Raw genomic sequence first — 13,213 nt, forward strand, 5'->3', positions numbered from 1 at the left:
TGTTTTAATGAAATCCCAGATTTCGTACATACTTACATACTCTCTTTTCTAATTTTTTTCTATTATATAACCCTCATCTTCAAGCCCTGATATTCTATCTCTTCCATGTGATCTACTATGATGTCCTTATTTCATTTAGCTGGAATAGCTTCTTTGAGATGATTTAGTTGTTCAGTTTTGTCTTCTTTGAGTTTTCTTACTTTTGTTTTGTTTTGTTTTGTTTTTTGCCAGTCCTGGGCTTGAACTCAGGGCCTGAGCACTGTCCCTGGCTTCTTTTTGCTCAAGGTCAGCACTCTACCATTTGAGCCACAGTGCCACTTCTGGCTTTTTCTATATATGTGGCACTGAGGAATTGAACCCCAGGCTTCATGTATACGAGGCAAGCACTATACCACTAGGCCATATTTCCAGCTCCTCCAGAGTTTTCTTAGTTGTTTTGTATTCTCTTTTAATTAATTTAACTGTTTCATCATTTCTCGAACTCAAAATTTGAGATTTCATTCTTTTTACTATCACTTAAATTATTTTTATTTTTTTCGTTTTGAAGTGTTATATTGCCTTAGTTTTTTATATTTTGTTTATTCTTACATTGGAATTTACTCATTTGATGTCAATTCTTGGTTTGGAGCTTTAGTCACATGGAGACTTTCCTTTGAATAGTCTCTATAATCTGGTGAGACTAGAGAGGGGCAGTATTAACATGCCATTTCTCACCAGTGGCCTGAGGGTATAACTCAACACTAACACAATCTCCAATGCCACATTGGTTCCTATGGCTCATACATGTAATCCTAGCAACTCAGGAAGCTGATATCTGAGGATCATGGTTAGAAGCCAGACTAGGCAGGAAAGTCCATGAGACTCTTTTCTTTTTTGTGGGTCATGGGGTTTGAACTCAGGGCCTGGGCACTATTCCTAAGCTCTTTTTTTCAAGACTAGTGCTCTACCACTTTGAGCCACAGTGCCATTTCCAGGTTTCTGGTGGTTAAATTGGAGATAAGAATCTCATAGGGGGCTGGGAATATGGCCTAGTGGCAAGAAAGCCTGCCTTGTATACATGAAGCCCTGGGTTCAATTCCCCAGTACCACATATATGGAAAACAGCCAGAAGTGGCGCTGTGGCTCAAGTGGCAGAGTGCTAGCCTTGAGCAAAAAGGAAGCCAGGGACAGTGCTCAGGCCCTGAGTCCAAGGCCCAGGACTGGCCAAAAAAAAAAAAAAAGAATCTCATAGGGACTTTCCTGCTTGGGCTAGCTTTGAACTATGACCCTCAGATCTTAGCTTCCTGAGTTCCTAGGATTAAAGAAAGACATGAGCCACTGGTGCCAGCACATAAGACTTTTAGCTCCAATTAACCACCCCCCAAAAAAGGCTGAAAGTGGAGCTGTGGCTCAAGTGGTAGAGCACTATCTTTGAGCAAGAAAGCTCAGGGACAGTGCCCAGGTCCTGAGTTCAAGCCCCAGGACTGGCACTAAAAAAAATCTCAAAGCTGGGTGCTGGTGGCTCATGCCTGTAATCCTAGCTACTCAGGAGACTGAGATGTAAGGATCACGGTTTGAAGGCAGCCTGGGCAAGAAAGTCCATGAGACTCTTATCTCCCATAAACTTTTCAGCAAAACTACAAGTTGCAAAGTGGCTCAAGAACTAGTCTTGAGCAAAAGGAGCTCAGTGATAGCTCCCAAGTCCTGAGTTTAGGCCCCATGACTGGCACAAAAGAAAAAAAGAAAAAAAACTCCAATATTACACCAAGCTAGATATCTGCATATAGTAAAATATCATTGACAATATTGTCTACATGATTTATCACATTAAATATGAAGAGGACTAGTGTTATTATAAGACACATTAGGTAGGACAGAAATAAATAAAAGTGAAAAACAAGGCTATTTGGGAGGCTGATATGTGAGGATCTCAGTTCAAAGCTAGACCAGGCAGACAGATCCAAGAGACTCATCTCCATTTAGTCAGCAAAAAGTTGGAATTAGAGGTGTGCCTCAAGTGGTAGAGATCCAGTTTTGAGAGAAAATGCTGAGAGCACAAGGCCTTAAATTTAAGCTACAGAACTCTCTTTCACATACACACATGAAAATTAGGATCCTAGCTGGAATGTTCATGGTTTAGAGCAGATCCATGCTGTGGTTCTGGCTACCTCTGAAGAAGGTTTTTTCTTTGTTTCTTTTAGAGATTTTTGAGGCTGACATTTAAAAGAATTTTATAGCTACTTTCCATTTTTTTAACTGGTATCCACTGGCTTACAGCTTGTCAGACTCTCACTGTAGCCACATACCTGAAATGTTATTTCATGGAGACAGGAGGGAGTTGTCCTGCCAACAATCCAACACTTTGTGTCAAGTTTTTTTTTCTTTTTTGTTGTTGTTTTTGTTCCAGTCCCGTGACTTGAACTTAGGGCCTAGGGCACTGTCCCTGGGCTTCTTTTCGCTCAAGGCTAGTGCTCTGCCACTTGAGCCACAGCGCCACTTCTGGCCTTTTCTAAGTAATTTATGAAAGATGTGTGTGTCATAGGCTATCCTGCCCAGGCTGGCTTTGAACTGTTATCCTCAGATCTCAGCCTCCTGAATAGGTAGGATTATAGCTATGAGCCACAAGCACCTGGCTGTTTTTATTTTAAGATCAGTGGGTCTCACTGTATATCCTAGACTAGATTTGAACTTGTTGTGTAGCCCACGATGTCCTCAAACTCACAATCCTCCTGCCCCTGCCATCCAAGTACTCAAATTATAAGTATATATTACCATACTTGGCTCATGAAAAGTTATAGTTCAGTCAATGCATTACTTAGAAATCTTAGAATTCTGTCTCTGCCAGCTGCCTTTCTTTGTCACAAGAGTAGCTCTGCATCTCCCCACAAAAGGAGAATAGAAGATTTTTAGCAAATCACACTCTTATGGTACAATCTTATGTGGTTGAGAGGTCTCACTGTGGATTTTAATTATTTACAAATACCACTTTTGGTTAATTTGAAAATGGAGCAGAGATCTTCAGGTGGTTACCCAAGGCCACATGAGTACTCTCTTCTCTTCAATCTTTACTGAGTATTAGGATCCTGTGGCTCAGTTTTTGGTGTGGGAGACTTACAAGGCTTCCTGATGAGCACAGGGCACATTAAACCAAGATCTGCTGGATGGTGTTTTTGATTTTAATAGTGACATTTTACACCTTCAAAGCCTGATAAATATGTAAAAAGAGAGGGGCATTAGTATGTCTCCAGATACAACTTCCAATGGATTAACATAATGAGGCAGTATAAATTCAAAGTTGGTCGGTCAATCTACTCAGATCTCTACACTCTCTACTTTTAGGGTATAAAATTTTTCTACAGGAGACTTCAGAATCAGTAATTCTCCATCAGAGGCTTTGCAGAAGTAGAAGCAGCTCTATCCAGTTACCTGCTGTGTGTCTCGGAGGGAAGGCCAAAGTTGTGATTAGACCCCAACCCATCTCTTCAGCTCAGCAGCAGCCATAATTAAGGACAAGCCATAATCTGCCTTTAAAATGTCCTCCACTTTTCATGCCCCTTCCCACAGCTATCACTATTTTCAAAAATCAAGTTATCAAGGGCTCAAATTGGGTCTTTATCCCATTCTCCTATTTCTGATATCAAATGTATAAATCGTTCAGCTCTGCTGTCTGATTTTGAAGAGCCTGTTAGAGAGCCTCTTAATAATTTAGTGGTTTGAGGAATTTGTGTTCATTCCCTCTTGGGCACTTGCTGTTATCCTGAAGTACGAACTTTGTCCTAACTCTGTTTTGATGTAGAACGTGGAATTCTGGAGACAGCAAATGAGATGTGACTAAAGACCTACAAACCTGTCTTTCTTGCCAATCTCTAACAGGACAGAGTCCTTGTTACTTCAGTTGATTAAACACTAACTGCAACAAGAAGCCCAGAGTGAGAGCATACGGCACATTTGCCAGTTGCAGTGGTATGTAGCTTTTTATATAAACATCTTTCAGTGAAGTGCCCAGACAGGTTAATCAGAAGAATAGAAGAATTGGTTCCAGTCTCGCCTGGAGCTGTTACAAGAAAATAATTGCTTGGGTTGAAATGAACAAAGTTGACGGATGTGACCCGAAATTATTAATGGTTATTCTGTACCCTTAGTCTTGGCAAGCAAGCATAGAGCACTCCTCATTTCCCAACATTTGGCAAAAGACCTATAGCATTTTTCAAAAACATGCCTTGCATTTTTTTCTCATTACTGATGAGAAAAACGTTGGCAGATTTAAATATGTATGCCCACATAGGTACATAAAGCTTATATGTATGCATCTGCACAAATGGAGTTAGTCAACATTTATTGAATGCAGGGCTGGGAATATGGCCTAGTGGTAAAAGTGCTCGCCTCATATACATGAAGCCCTGGGTTCGATTCCTCAGCACCACATATATAGAAAAAGCCAGAAGTGGCGCTGTGGCTCAAGTGGCAGAGTGCTAGCCTTGAGCAAAAAGAAGCCAGGGACAGTGCTCAGGCCCTGAGTCCAAGCCCCAGGACTGGCAAAAACAAAACAAAACAAAACAAAAAAACATTTATTGAATTTATTGAATGCAGAACTCTATGTAGCAGGAAGTACCAGGGGACATTAAAAAAAAACACCTAATTTCTGCCCATATGATAGTTCTAGTCTAATGGACAACTTGATGCACAGGATTATGACTACAACTGATTGCTCCAGAGATAGCACCTTCTCCTTCTCTTTCGTAACATCTTTTCCTTCCTGAGTACAAAATAATGTGTGTTTCTTGAAAAAAAGAGAAAAATTTAAAACATAATTATCTGTAATACCAGGAATAGGGAATGTATATTAACATTTAAATATATATATATATATATACACACACACACACACACACACACACACACACACACACACACACACACATATCCTTCAGGTTAGTTTGTTCTATGTTCACAAAACATCTTTAAAACTGCCAGGCTAGAGGAGTGGCTCGAGTGGCTCAGCAAACCAACTGAGAGCTCAAGGACCTGAGTTCAAGCCCTAGAGCTAGCAAAATAAAAGAAAGAGAGAAAACCAGAATGTGTTGGTACATGTCTGTAATCCCAGCAACTACGGAGGCTGAGGCAGGATGATCATATGTTTGAGAACAGCCTAAGTTACATAGTAAGTTCAAAGCCAGCTTGATCTTACATAGTGAGGTCTGTTTCAAAACAAAATTACCACCATACTGTGCTTAAAAGCTCCTGAAAGGATTTCTCTTATGTAATAATATATTATAAACATTTTCCATATCATAATATAATTCACAATGATGCAAATATACTAATGCTACTGAATTATACAATTAAGCTGGATGCTGGTAGTTCATGACTGTAATCCTAGCTACTCAGGAAGCCGAAATCTGAGGATCCAGGTTAGAAGTTAGAAGTCAGACTAGGTAGGAAAGTCTGTAAACCTCTTACCTCTATTTGTTTGTCAGTCGTGGGGCTTGAACACAGCCTGGGCACTGTCACTAAGTTTTTTTTTGCTGAAGGATAGTGCTCTACCACTTTGAGCCACAGCTCCCTTTCTGGTTTTATGGTGGTTAATTGGAGATAAAAGTTTATGGCCTTTCCTTCCTGGGATGGCTTTGAACCATGATCCTTAGATCTCAGCCTCCTGAGTAGCTAGGATTACAGGTGTGAGCCACCAGTGCCCAGCTTGGAAGTGGTACTTTGTGGCTCAAGTGATAGAGTGACATCCTTGAGGAAAAAAGCTAGGATAGGGCTAGGAATGTGGCTTAGAGGTAGAAAGCTTGCCTAGCATGCACGAAGCCCTGGGTTCAATTCCTCAGTACCACATAAACAGAAAAAGCCAGAAATGGCACTGTGGCTCAAGAGGTAGAGTGCTAGCCTTAAGAAAAAAGAAGCCAGGGACAGTGCTCAAGCCCTGAGTCCAAGCTCCAGGACTGGGGAAAAAAAAGCTTTGAGACTGCACCCAGGTTCTGAGTTCAAACCCTTGGTACCTGCACAAAAAAGAAAAAGAAAAACAGAAAATGAACTCCAAAAAAACAAGCCAAAAGTGTCCTAATGAGGTGCCAGACTTTGAAGTCAGGCCCCACCATGTGAACCCCATTTTAGAATCGAACCCTGAGCCAATCAGACTTGTACCTGTGTTCTAATCTTGCTTGCACAGCTGATTGTTGTAACCTTGTTCTTTGCCTTTATAAGCCCTGTGTAATCACAGCTCGGGGCTTCCTCCTAACCTCCGCTGTGTCTGTGGGTAGGACGAGGCCCGAGTTGGCAGCTCGTTAAATAAAGCCATGCCTTGCTTTTGCATTTCGGAGTGTCTGAATCTCGGTGGTCTTCTTGGGGTGGTCTTGCGACTTGGCACAACATTTGGGGTTTCGTCCGGGATGGCCCCAGAGACCCCGAGATCCCAGACTCCGAAGGTAAGAAAACAGCGCTGTTCATTTGTCTTGTCCTGTAATTTGTCTGTTTTGCTTTTGCCATTACTTGTAGGGCGCGAGTCAGTTTGGTTTTTGGCCGGACCAGGAGGGCCTCCTAAACGAGACTCAACCCGCCCACCTTGTACTTGGGTCTGCTCCTTCTGCTTATCTGGCAGGAGGTTGTGGACCAACTTGGGTCCACTCCTCCTGTACCCTGGCAGGAGGTTGTGGGCCAACTTGGGAGATCTCCAACTCGTAACTCGGGTCCACTCCTTCTGCACCCTTGCAGGAGGTTGTGGGCCAACTCGGGTCCACTCCTTCTTACAGGAGGTTGTGGGCCAACTCGGGTCCATTCCTTCTGCACCCTTGTAGGAGGTTGTGGGCCAGCTTGGGAGATCTCCAACTTGTAGCTTTTCTTAGGCCTGTGTGTTTTCCTCCTTTTGTATTATCTTGAGGACCCCCATCTAGCCCCCTAGACTTGATCCTAGCTCACTGGAGGGAGAAGGAGATAGCTCAGAACCAAGGTGTGGCCCTTAAGAAGGAAAAGGGGATCACCCTGTGCAAGTCAGAATGGTCCACCTTTGAGGAAATTGAGGGAGCTTTGACATAGGGAGGAAGCACGGAGGAGGAAATGTTTCCCGCTCCATACTCCCCATCCCAGTTAACTCTACAAGAGGAGGACTCTGAGGAAAATGTTTCAGCTGTGCCCTCCGCTCCGGAGGGTCCTGCCCAGTCAACTCGCCGGCGCCGACAGCCCAGGACACGGATGCATCAGCCCCAAGTCCAAGTCCTGACCCGCAGCCGCCGACGGGGTGGATGTAGGGCCAGCCCAAGCCACCCACAGGTGGCAGGGAGTGACCTCACCATGCTGCGCTGTCATCTCTGTGTTGTTTGTAAGTCTAACAGTCTCTTGTGTCAAACCTGCATAGCTCATTGGAAAGATGTACAGGCGATGGTTCACAGAGTGTGTGTCCACAGAAAGAACTCTGGGGGGACCCCCACCCAGCCTTCTTAAGCAGAATATATATTAAACTAATGGCATAGAAGTAAACTCTCATTAACTCTATGTATGTAGGAAGAAATGGCAAAATGGGCCAATGTTTCTCACTAATATATTGGAAAGCTGAATGGATAAGTATTTTTAATTGTAATTCTTGCATTAAGGAAAAATTGTCATGTGAGTTCAAAGGTCTTCATGCCATGCAGTAACTGGGACTGAAAAAAAAAAGAGGCTCTTTTGAAACAAGCAGTCTGTAGGCAAAGGGCGGCACCTGGTTTCAGAATGTCTGTGAGCTTCAGTTTTTCCAATGCAGATAAAAGCTAAAGTGTTGGGTTAGTAAAAAGGCTTTGGAAATCAAGAATACATTTCTAGATAAGAAATTTGGAAGTAAAATTGTCCTAAATAATTATCGCAAAGTGAGAAAAGGAGAATTATGGCTACCAAAATGTTTAATTGCCATTCCAGCTTCTTTGTAGGTTTTTTTGTAACAGTTTCCAGCAGGCCCACAGAGAAGCACAGGTGATTCCTACAAGTTTGTCAAGATCTAATACTGGCCCTTAATAAGTTCCAGGTAAGAGAGCATGCTTAAAAACTACTTCTGTGTGGACCACCTTGTTGCTTCTAATTGGAGTAAAGTGGCCTTTTGTAAGACTCACTGATCTGAAATCTGCGGTTCGAAGCCAGCCCGGGCAAAGAAAGGTCCCTGTGAGAGACTTGTCTCTAATCAGCCAGCAGAGTGCTGGGAACAGAGTTGTGTGGAGCTCAAAGTGGTAGGGTGCTAGCCTTGAGCTGGAGAGCTGAGGGACAGCGCTCAGGCCCTGAGTCTAAGTCCAGTGGGAAGTCACTCCTCCTGGGACAAAAGTGATGGAGCATCCAGAGGCAGTAAGCCACTGCTTGGATGGCAGAGATGGTGTCAGATCCTAGAGTCACTACTGTTGGCCTTTCAAAAGTTAAAGCCGGGAAGTCCTATAAGAATAGTTCGTAAGCAAGCCTTTCCAATGCCCATGTCTGTCTACTGGGCAGGAATCTACCAGTCATCTGTGATAGTGGTTAGTAAGGGTAAGTTTGTCAAATGAGAGGATAGATTAAAATCTCACCCCCCGCATTTACTCAAAGCCCTGACTGGCAGTGAGAATTTTAAGCTCATACATCTGTTTAGTAAAGAAAGCTTGTAGACCTGAGATTGTGTCCTTATTGAGATCTGTTAAAGGCCTGTCAGCTTGCCAATGCCCCCAATCAACAGATTACTAAAGGAGCTCGCCTCTGTGGGAATAGGCCAGGCGTGTTTTGGGAAGTAGATTTCACAGAAATTACAAATATTTGCTAGTTTTTGTAGACACCTTTTCAGGATGGGTTGAAGTCTATCCAACAAAGCATGAGACTGCGAATGTAGTGGCTAAGAAGATCCTGAAAGAAATCCGACCCAGGAGACTGAACTCCTTAGAACCACGGTGGAAGGGACCCTAGACGGCATCTCCACTTGGGTTCATTGCTTCTACGCCAGGCCAGCTGACCCCTTTGCCCTGGATGACAACTACCGTGATGGAACATGGGAGGTCTCCAAGCACCCAACTCAGCCGCTTTGCCTTCGCCTCAAGAAAAGAAAGTTAGACTGAGACTAAGGTTATAGGTTCCTGGCTAGGTAAGGTCTACGCCCCTGAGTCAGCCTGAAGAAGTTACAGAAGATGGATGATCTTCACCCATCAGCCCCCCTTTAAAATCAAGGGACCAGAGTTGTTTTTGGGAAGATGAGGCAGGATAGACTAGAGGCATGCAAAACGGAGGTACAGAGACTATTTTTGTAAGAAATGGTGATAGGCCCTTTGGTTACTACATTGGGCCCTACTGGCCCATGCCTTACCTCTATATCATCCCCTAGACATGCAAGCCATTGAAATGGACAGAATGGAGCCATGATTGGCTCCGAAGGTACCAAAAAGAAAAAGGGGGAAATGAGGTGCCAGACTTTGAAGTCAGGCCCCACCATGTGAACCCCATTTTAGAATCGAACCCTGAGCCAATCAGACTTGTACCTGTGTTCTAATCTTGCTTGCACAGCTGATTGTTGTAACCTTGTTCTTTGCCTTTATAAGCCCTGTGTAATCACAGCTCGGGGCTTCCTCCTAACCTCCGCTGTGTCTGTGGGTAGGACGAGGCCCGAGTTGGCAGCTCGTTAAATAAAGCCTTGCCTTGCTTTTGCATTTCGGAGTGTCTGAATCTCGGTGGTCTTCTTGGGGTGGTCTTGAAACTTGGCACAACACTAATTATTGCAGTTTTATGATGCTTTAGTTTGTGTGTGTCTGTGTGGTATTGGGAACTGACCCCAGGATCTTGTGCGTGTGGGGGCAGCATTCTACTATGAAGCTATACCTTCAGTCCTAACTTTTGCTACTAAGTAGTCCTACAATGAACAATCCTGGAGTGTTATTTTAATTCATTTGGTAATACTCCTCTTTTTTTTTCTTTCCTAGGATTAGACTTAGGGCTCACATTCTATCACTTGAGTCATTCCCCAAAATTTCCAAGCCAGTTTCAACCAGCATAAGTAATTTCCATCTCTTTTAATACTTACGAGTAAAGCAACCTTGCATTTGTGGCTCAGGCGTATAATCCTAATTAATCAGGATACCAATGTCTGAGGATCACAGTTCAAAGCCAGCCAAGGCAGGAAAGTAAGACTCTTATCTCCAATTAATCATCAAAATCCAGAAGTGAGCTGGGTGCCAGTGGATCACACTTGTAATCCTAGCTACTCAGGAGGCTGAAATCTGAGGATTATGGTTTGAAACCAGCAGGAAAGTCCGTGACACTCTTATCTCCAATTAACCACCAGAAAACCAGAAGTGGAACTATGGCTCAAAGTGATAAAGTGCTAACCTTGAGTAAAAAAAAGCTCAGGGACACTGCCCAGATCCCGAGTTCAAGCCCCAAGACTGACAAAACAAAGTGAAAAATGATGGTGTGCCTCAAATGGTACACTGCTAAGCATTGAGCAGAAAAGCTAAGAAACAGAATCCAGGCTCTCTGAGTTCAAGCAACAGTACACACACACACACACACACACACACACACACACACACACACACACACACACACTTACCTTTTCAATAGAAAATGACCCCTGTTCAGCTCATTGGAACACTTATTCTATTTTATGGAAGGAACTGTTAGCTAATTCTAGAATTTTAAGTACAGTCAATTACAACCTTTAAATTAGATTTGTTGTAGTTTTGTCTTTTGACAACACTAATGGAAAATGCCCAGGCATCTTTGCTGCTGCCTAACTGATATCCTGTTTATAACTTGAGGCTGTTTGCTGTATCAAATTCTGAACCAAAGAAGAGGTAAGAAATCTAGTTTCATTTCTTTGTACCATGATACCTGTGTTACTGTGTATCATTTTGTGGATGATTTTCTTCCAGACAATGCATCAATAACCCACAATCAGAGAACTGTTTATTCCTTTGAAGAAGCAGGCTTTATTAATCAGTCCCTAGCACTGAAAGAAGACAGAAGAAAGAAGACTGGAAGGAAGAAGGACAGAAGGGAGGGAGGAGGGGAAGAAAGGAGAAAGAAAAGAGAAAAATAAATGAAAGAAAAAAGAAAGAGGACTGGGAATGTGGCTTGGTGGTAGAATGCTTGCCTAGAATGAATGACGCCCTGGGTTCGATTCTTTAGTACCACATAAACAGAGAAAAGCCTCAAGTGGTGCTGTGGCTCAAGTGATAGATTGCTAGCCTTGAGCAAAAGAAGCTCAGGGACAGTACTCAGGCCCCAGGACAGAGGAAAAAGAAAAAAGAAAGAAGTTCATCTCTATCAAGAATGGTTTGTAGGCCCTCAAAATGAGACCAATTCAAGCAATAATCTTTTCTTCAAAAGTGTAAGTGTGCCCAGTATAGTTGATGTGAACAAGGTAACAACTTTTGCCTAAGGCCTCACAACCTTAGGCCTGAGAGTCAACACTTTCCTTGCATTTTATGGTGCTTAAACTCAGGAGGCCCTCATTCAAACCTTAAACACTTTCCTTACAATGTTAGTACATGCCTATAATCCTCACACTCCAGAGGCTGGTAACTGAGGTTGGAGGATCTAGACTTTAAGGTCATTCTGGGCAAAGACCTGACACTTAAGAAAGCAAACATACAGACAAGTGCTAAAGTGCATTTTCAGCACACTAGCTTCTCAATTACTCCCATACTGAGAGGAGAAGATGGTTTAAGACAGGGTCTGCCCTTATAACATAGGCTGGCCTCAATCTTGAGATCCTCCTGCCTCAGTCTCTCCAGTTCTGGGATTATACCAATGAACCACCATACTCAGCAATGTTTCTTTATACATTGAATGACTATTTGATTTTTCAGTGCTGGTCTTGTAACCCAGGGCCTCCCAAATGCTAAGCAAGTGCTCAACCACTGAGCTACATTTTTTTTGGCAGTCCTAGGCCTTGAACTCAGGGCCTGGGCACTGTCCCTGAGCTTCTTTTGCTCACGGCTAGTACTCTACCACTTGAGCCACAGCATCACTTCTGGCTTTATCTGTTTATGTGGTTCTGAGGAATCGAACCCAGGGCTTCATGCATGCTAGGCAAGCACTCTACCACTAAGCCACATTCCTAGCCCCCGGAGCTACATTTTTAAGATAAATATTTTTTAGCTAGAGAGATAGCTCAGTGATAGAACATGTATTTAACATGTGCAAGGCAATGTGTACAATCCATAGAAAAAAACTATTTTAGGAACGTATTTCTTGGAACTGAAGGCATGGCTCAAGAGACAAAGTACCAGCTATGAGTGTTGGACAAAATGTGAGGTCTTGAGTTCCGGTTTCAGTATCAGCATGCACATGCACACACACACACACACACACACATTTATTTACTGTCCTTCTGTGGCTCATTAGTGTGATTACATGTTCACACTGTTGTGTAAGAATCACCTCCCTCAAATGTGACCTGCCTCGTGAGAAAAAAGATACTGGGATTTGGAGCTAAGAAACCTAGTTTGATATAAATGCAGCCTGCCCTGGACTGGATCTCACTCCATCATTTATTTGTCATTTGGTCACAGGTAAATACAGGTTTTGATACTGTTTATTACTGATTTAGTCTTCATTTTCTTCACTTTATAAATGTTCCTGCTGGGCTCCAGTGGCTCATACCTGTAATCCTAGCTATTCAAGAGGCTGAGATCTGAGGATCACGGTTCAAAGCTAGCCCTGGCAAGTCCATGAAAATCATCTCCAATTAACCACCCGAAAACCAGAAGTGGCACTGTGGCTCAGGTGGTAGAGCATTAGCCTTGAGCTGAAGAGCTCAGAGAGCACTCGGGCCCAGAGTTCAAGCCCCATGACCAACATAAACAAAGAAAGAAAGAAAGAAGAAAGAAAGAAAGAAAGAAAGAAAGAAAGAAAGAAAGAAAGAAAGAAAGAAAGAAAGAAAGAAAGAAAGAAAGAAAGAAAATGTTCCTAACATCGTTCAAGGTTTTTGTTGATTTTGTGTTATGTGTCGAAGTACTGGGGCTTGAACTCGGCTTAGCATTTTTAGCTCCTGGCCTGAATCCACCGTTCCAGGCTTCCTGCTGGTTATTTAGAGATTAACATAGACACTTAGCTGGGCTGGCAGATCTCAGCCTCCGGTGTAGCTACAGGTAGGAGCTACCACAGCCAGCCTTCTTTCAGGGTTTTAGTATGGAAACTAAGGGAGTCAAGTACCTATTTCCGGAAAGTATGGTAGAGACTCCTTAAGTAAGAGCTGTAAACTACTGGCAGAATCTGCAGACTTAATTTTAAATGGAAATTCTTGCTATTCTCT

The sequence above is a fragment of the Perognathus longimembris genome, chromosome 28 (genome assembly GCF_023159225.1).
Source record: "Perognathus longimembris pacificus isolate PPM17 chromosome 28, ASM2315922v1, whole genome shotgun sequence".
Taxonomy (NCBI): Eukaryota; Metazoa; Chordata; class Mammalia; order Rodentia; family Heteromyidae; genus Perognathus; species Perognathus longimembris.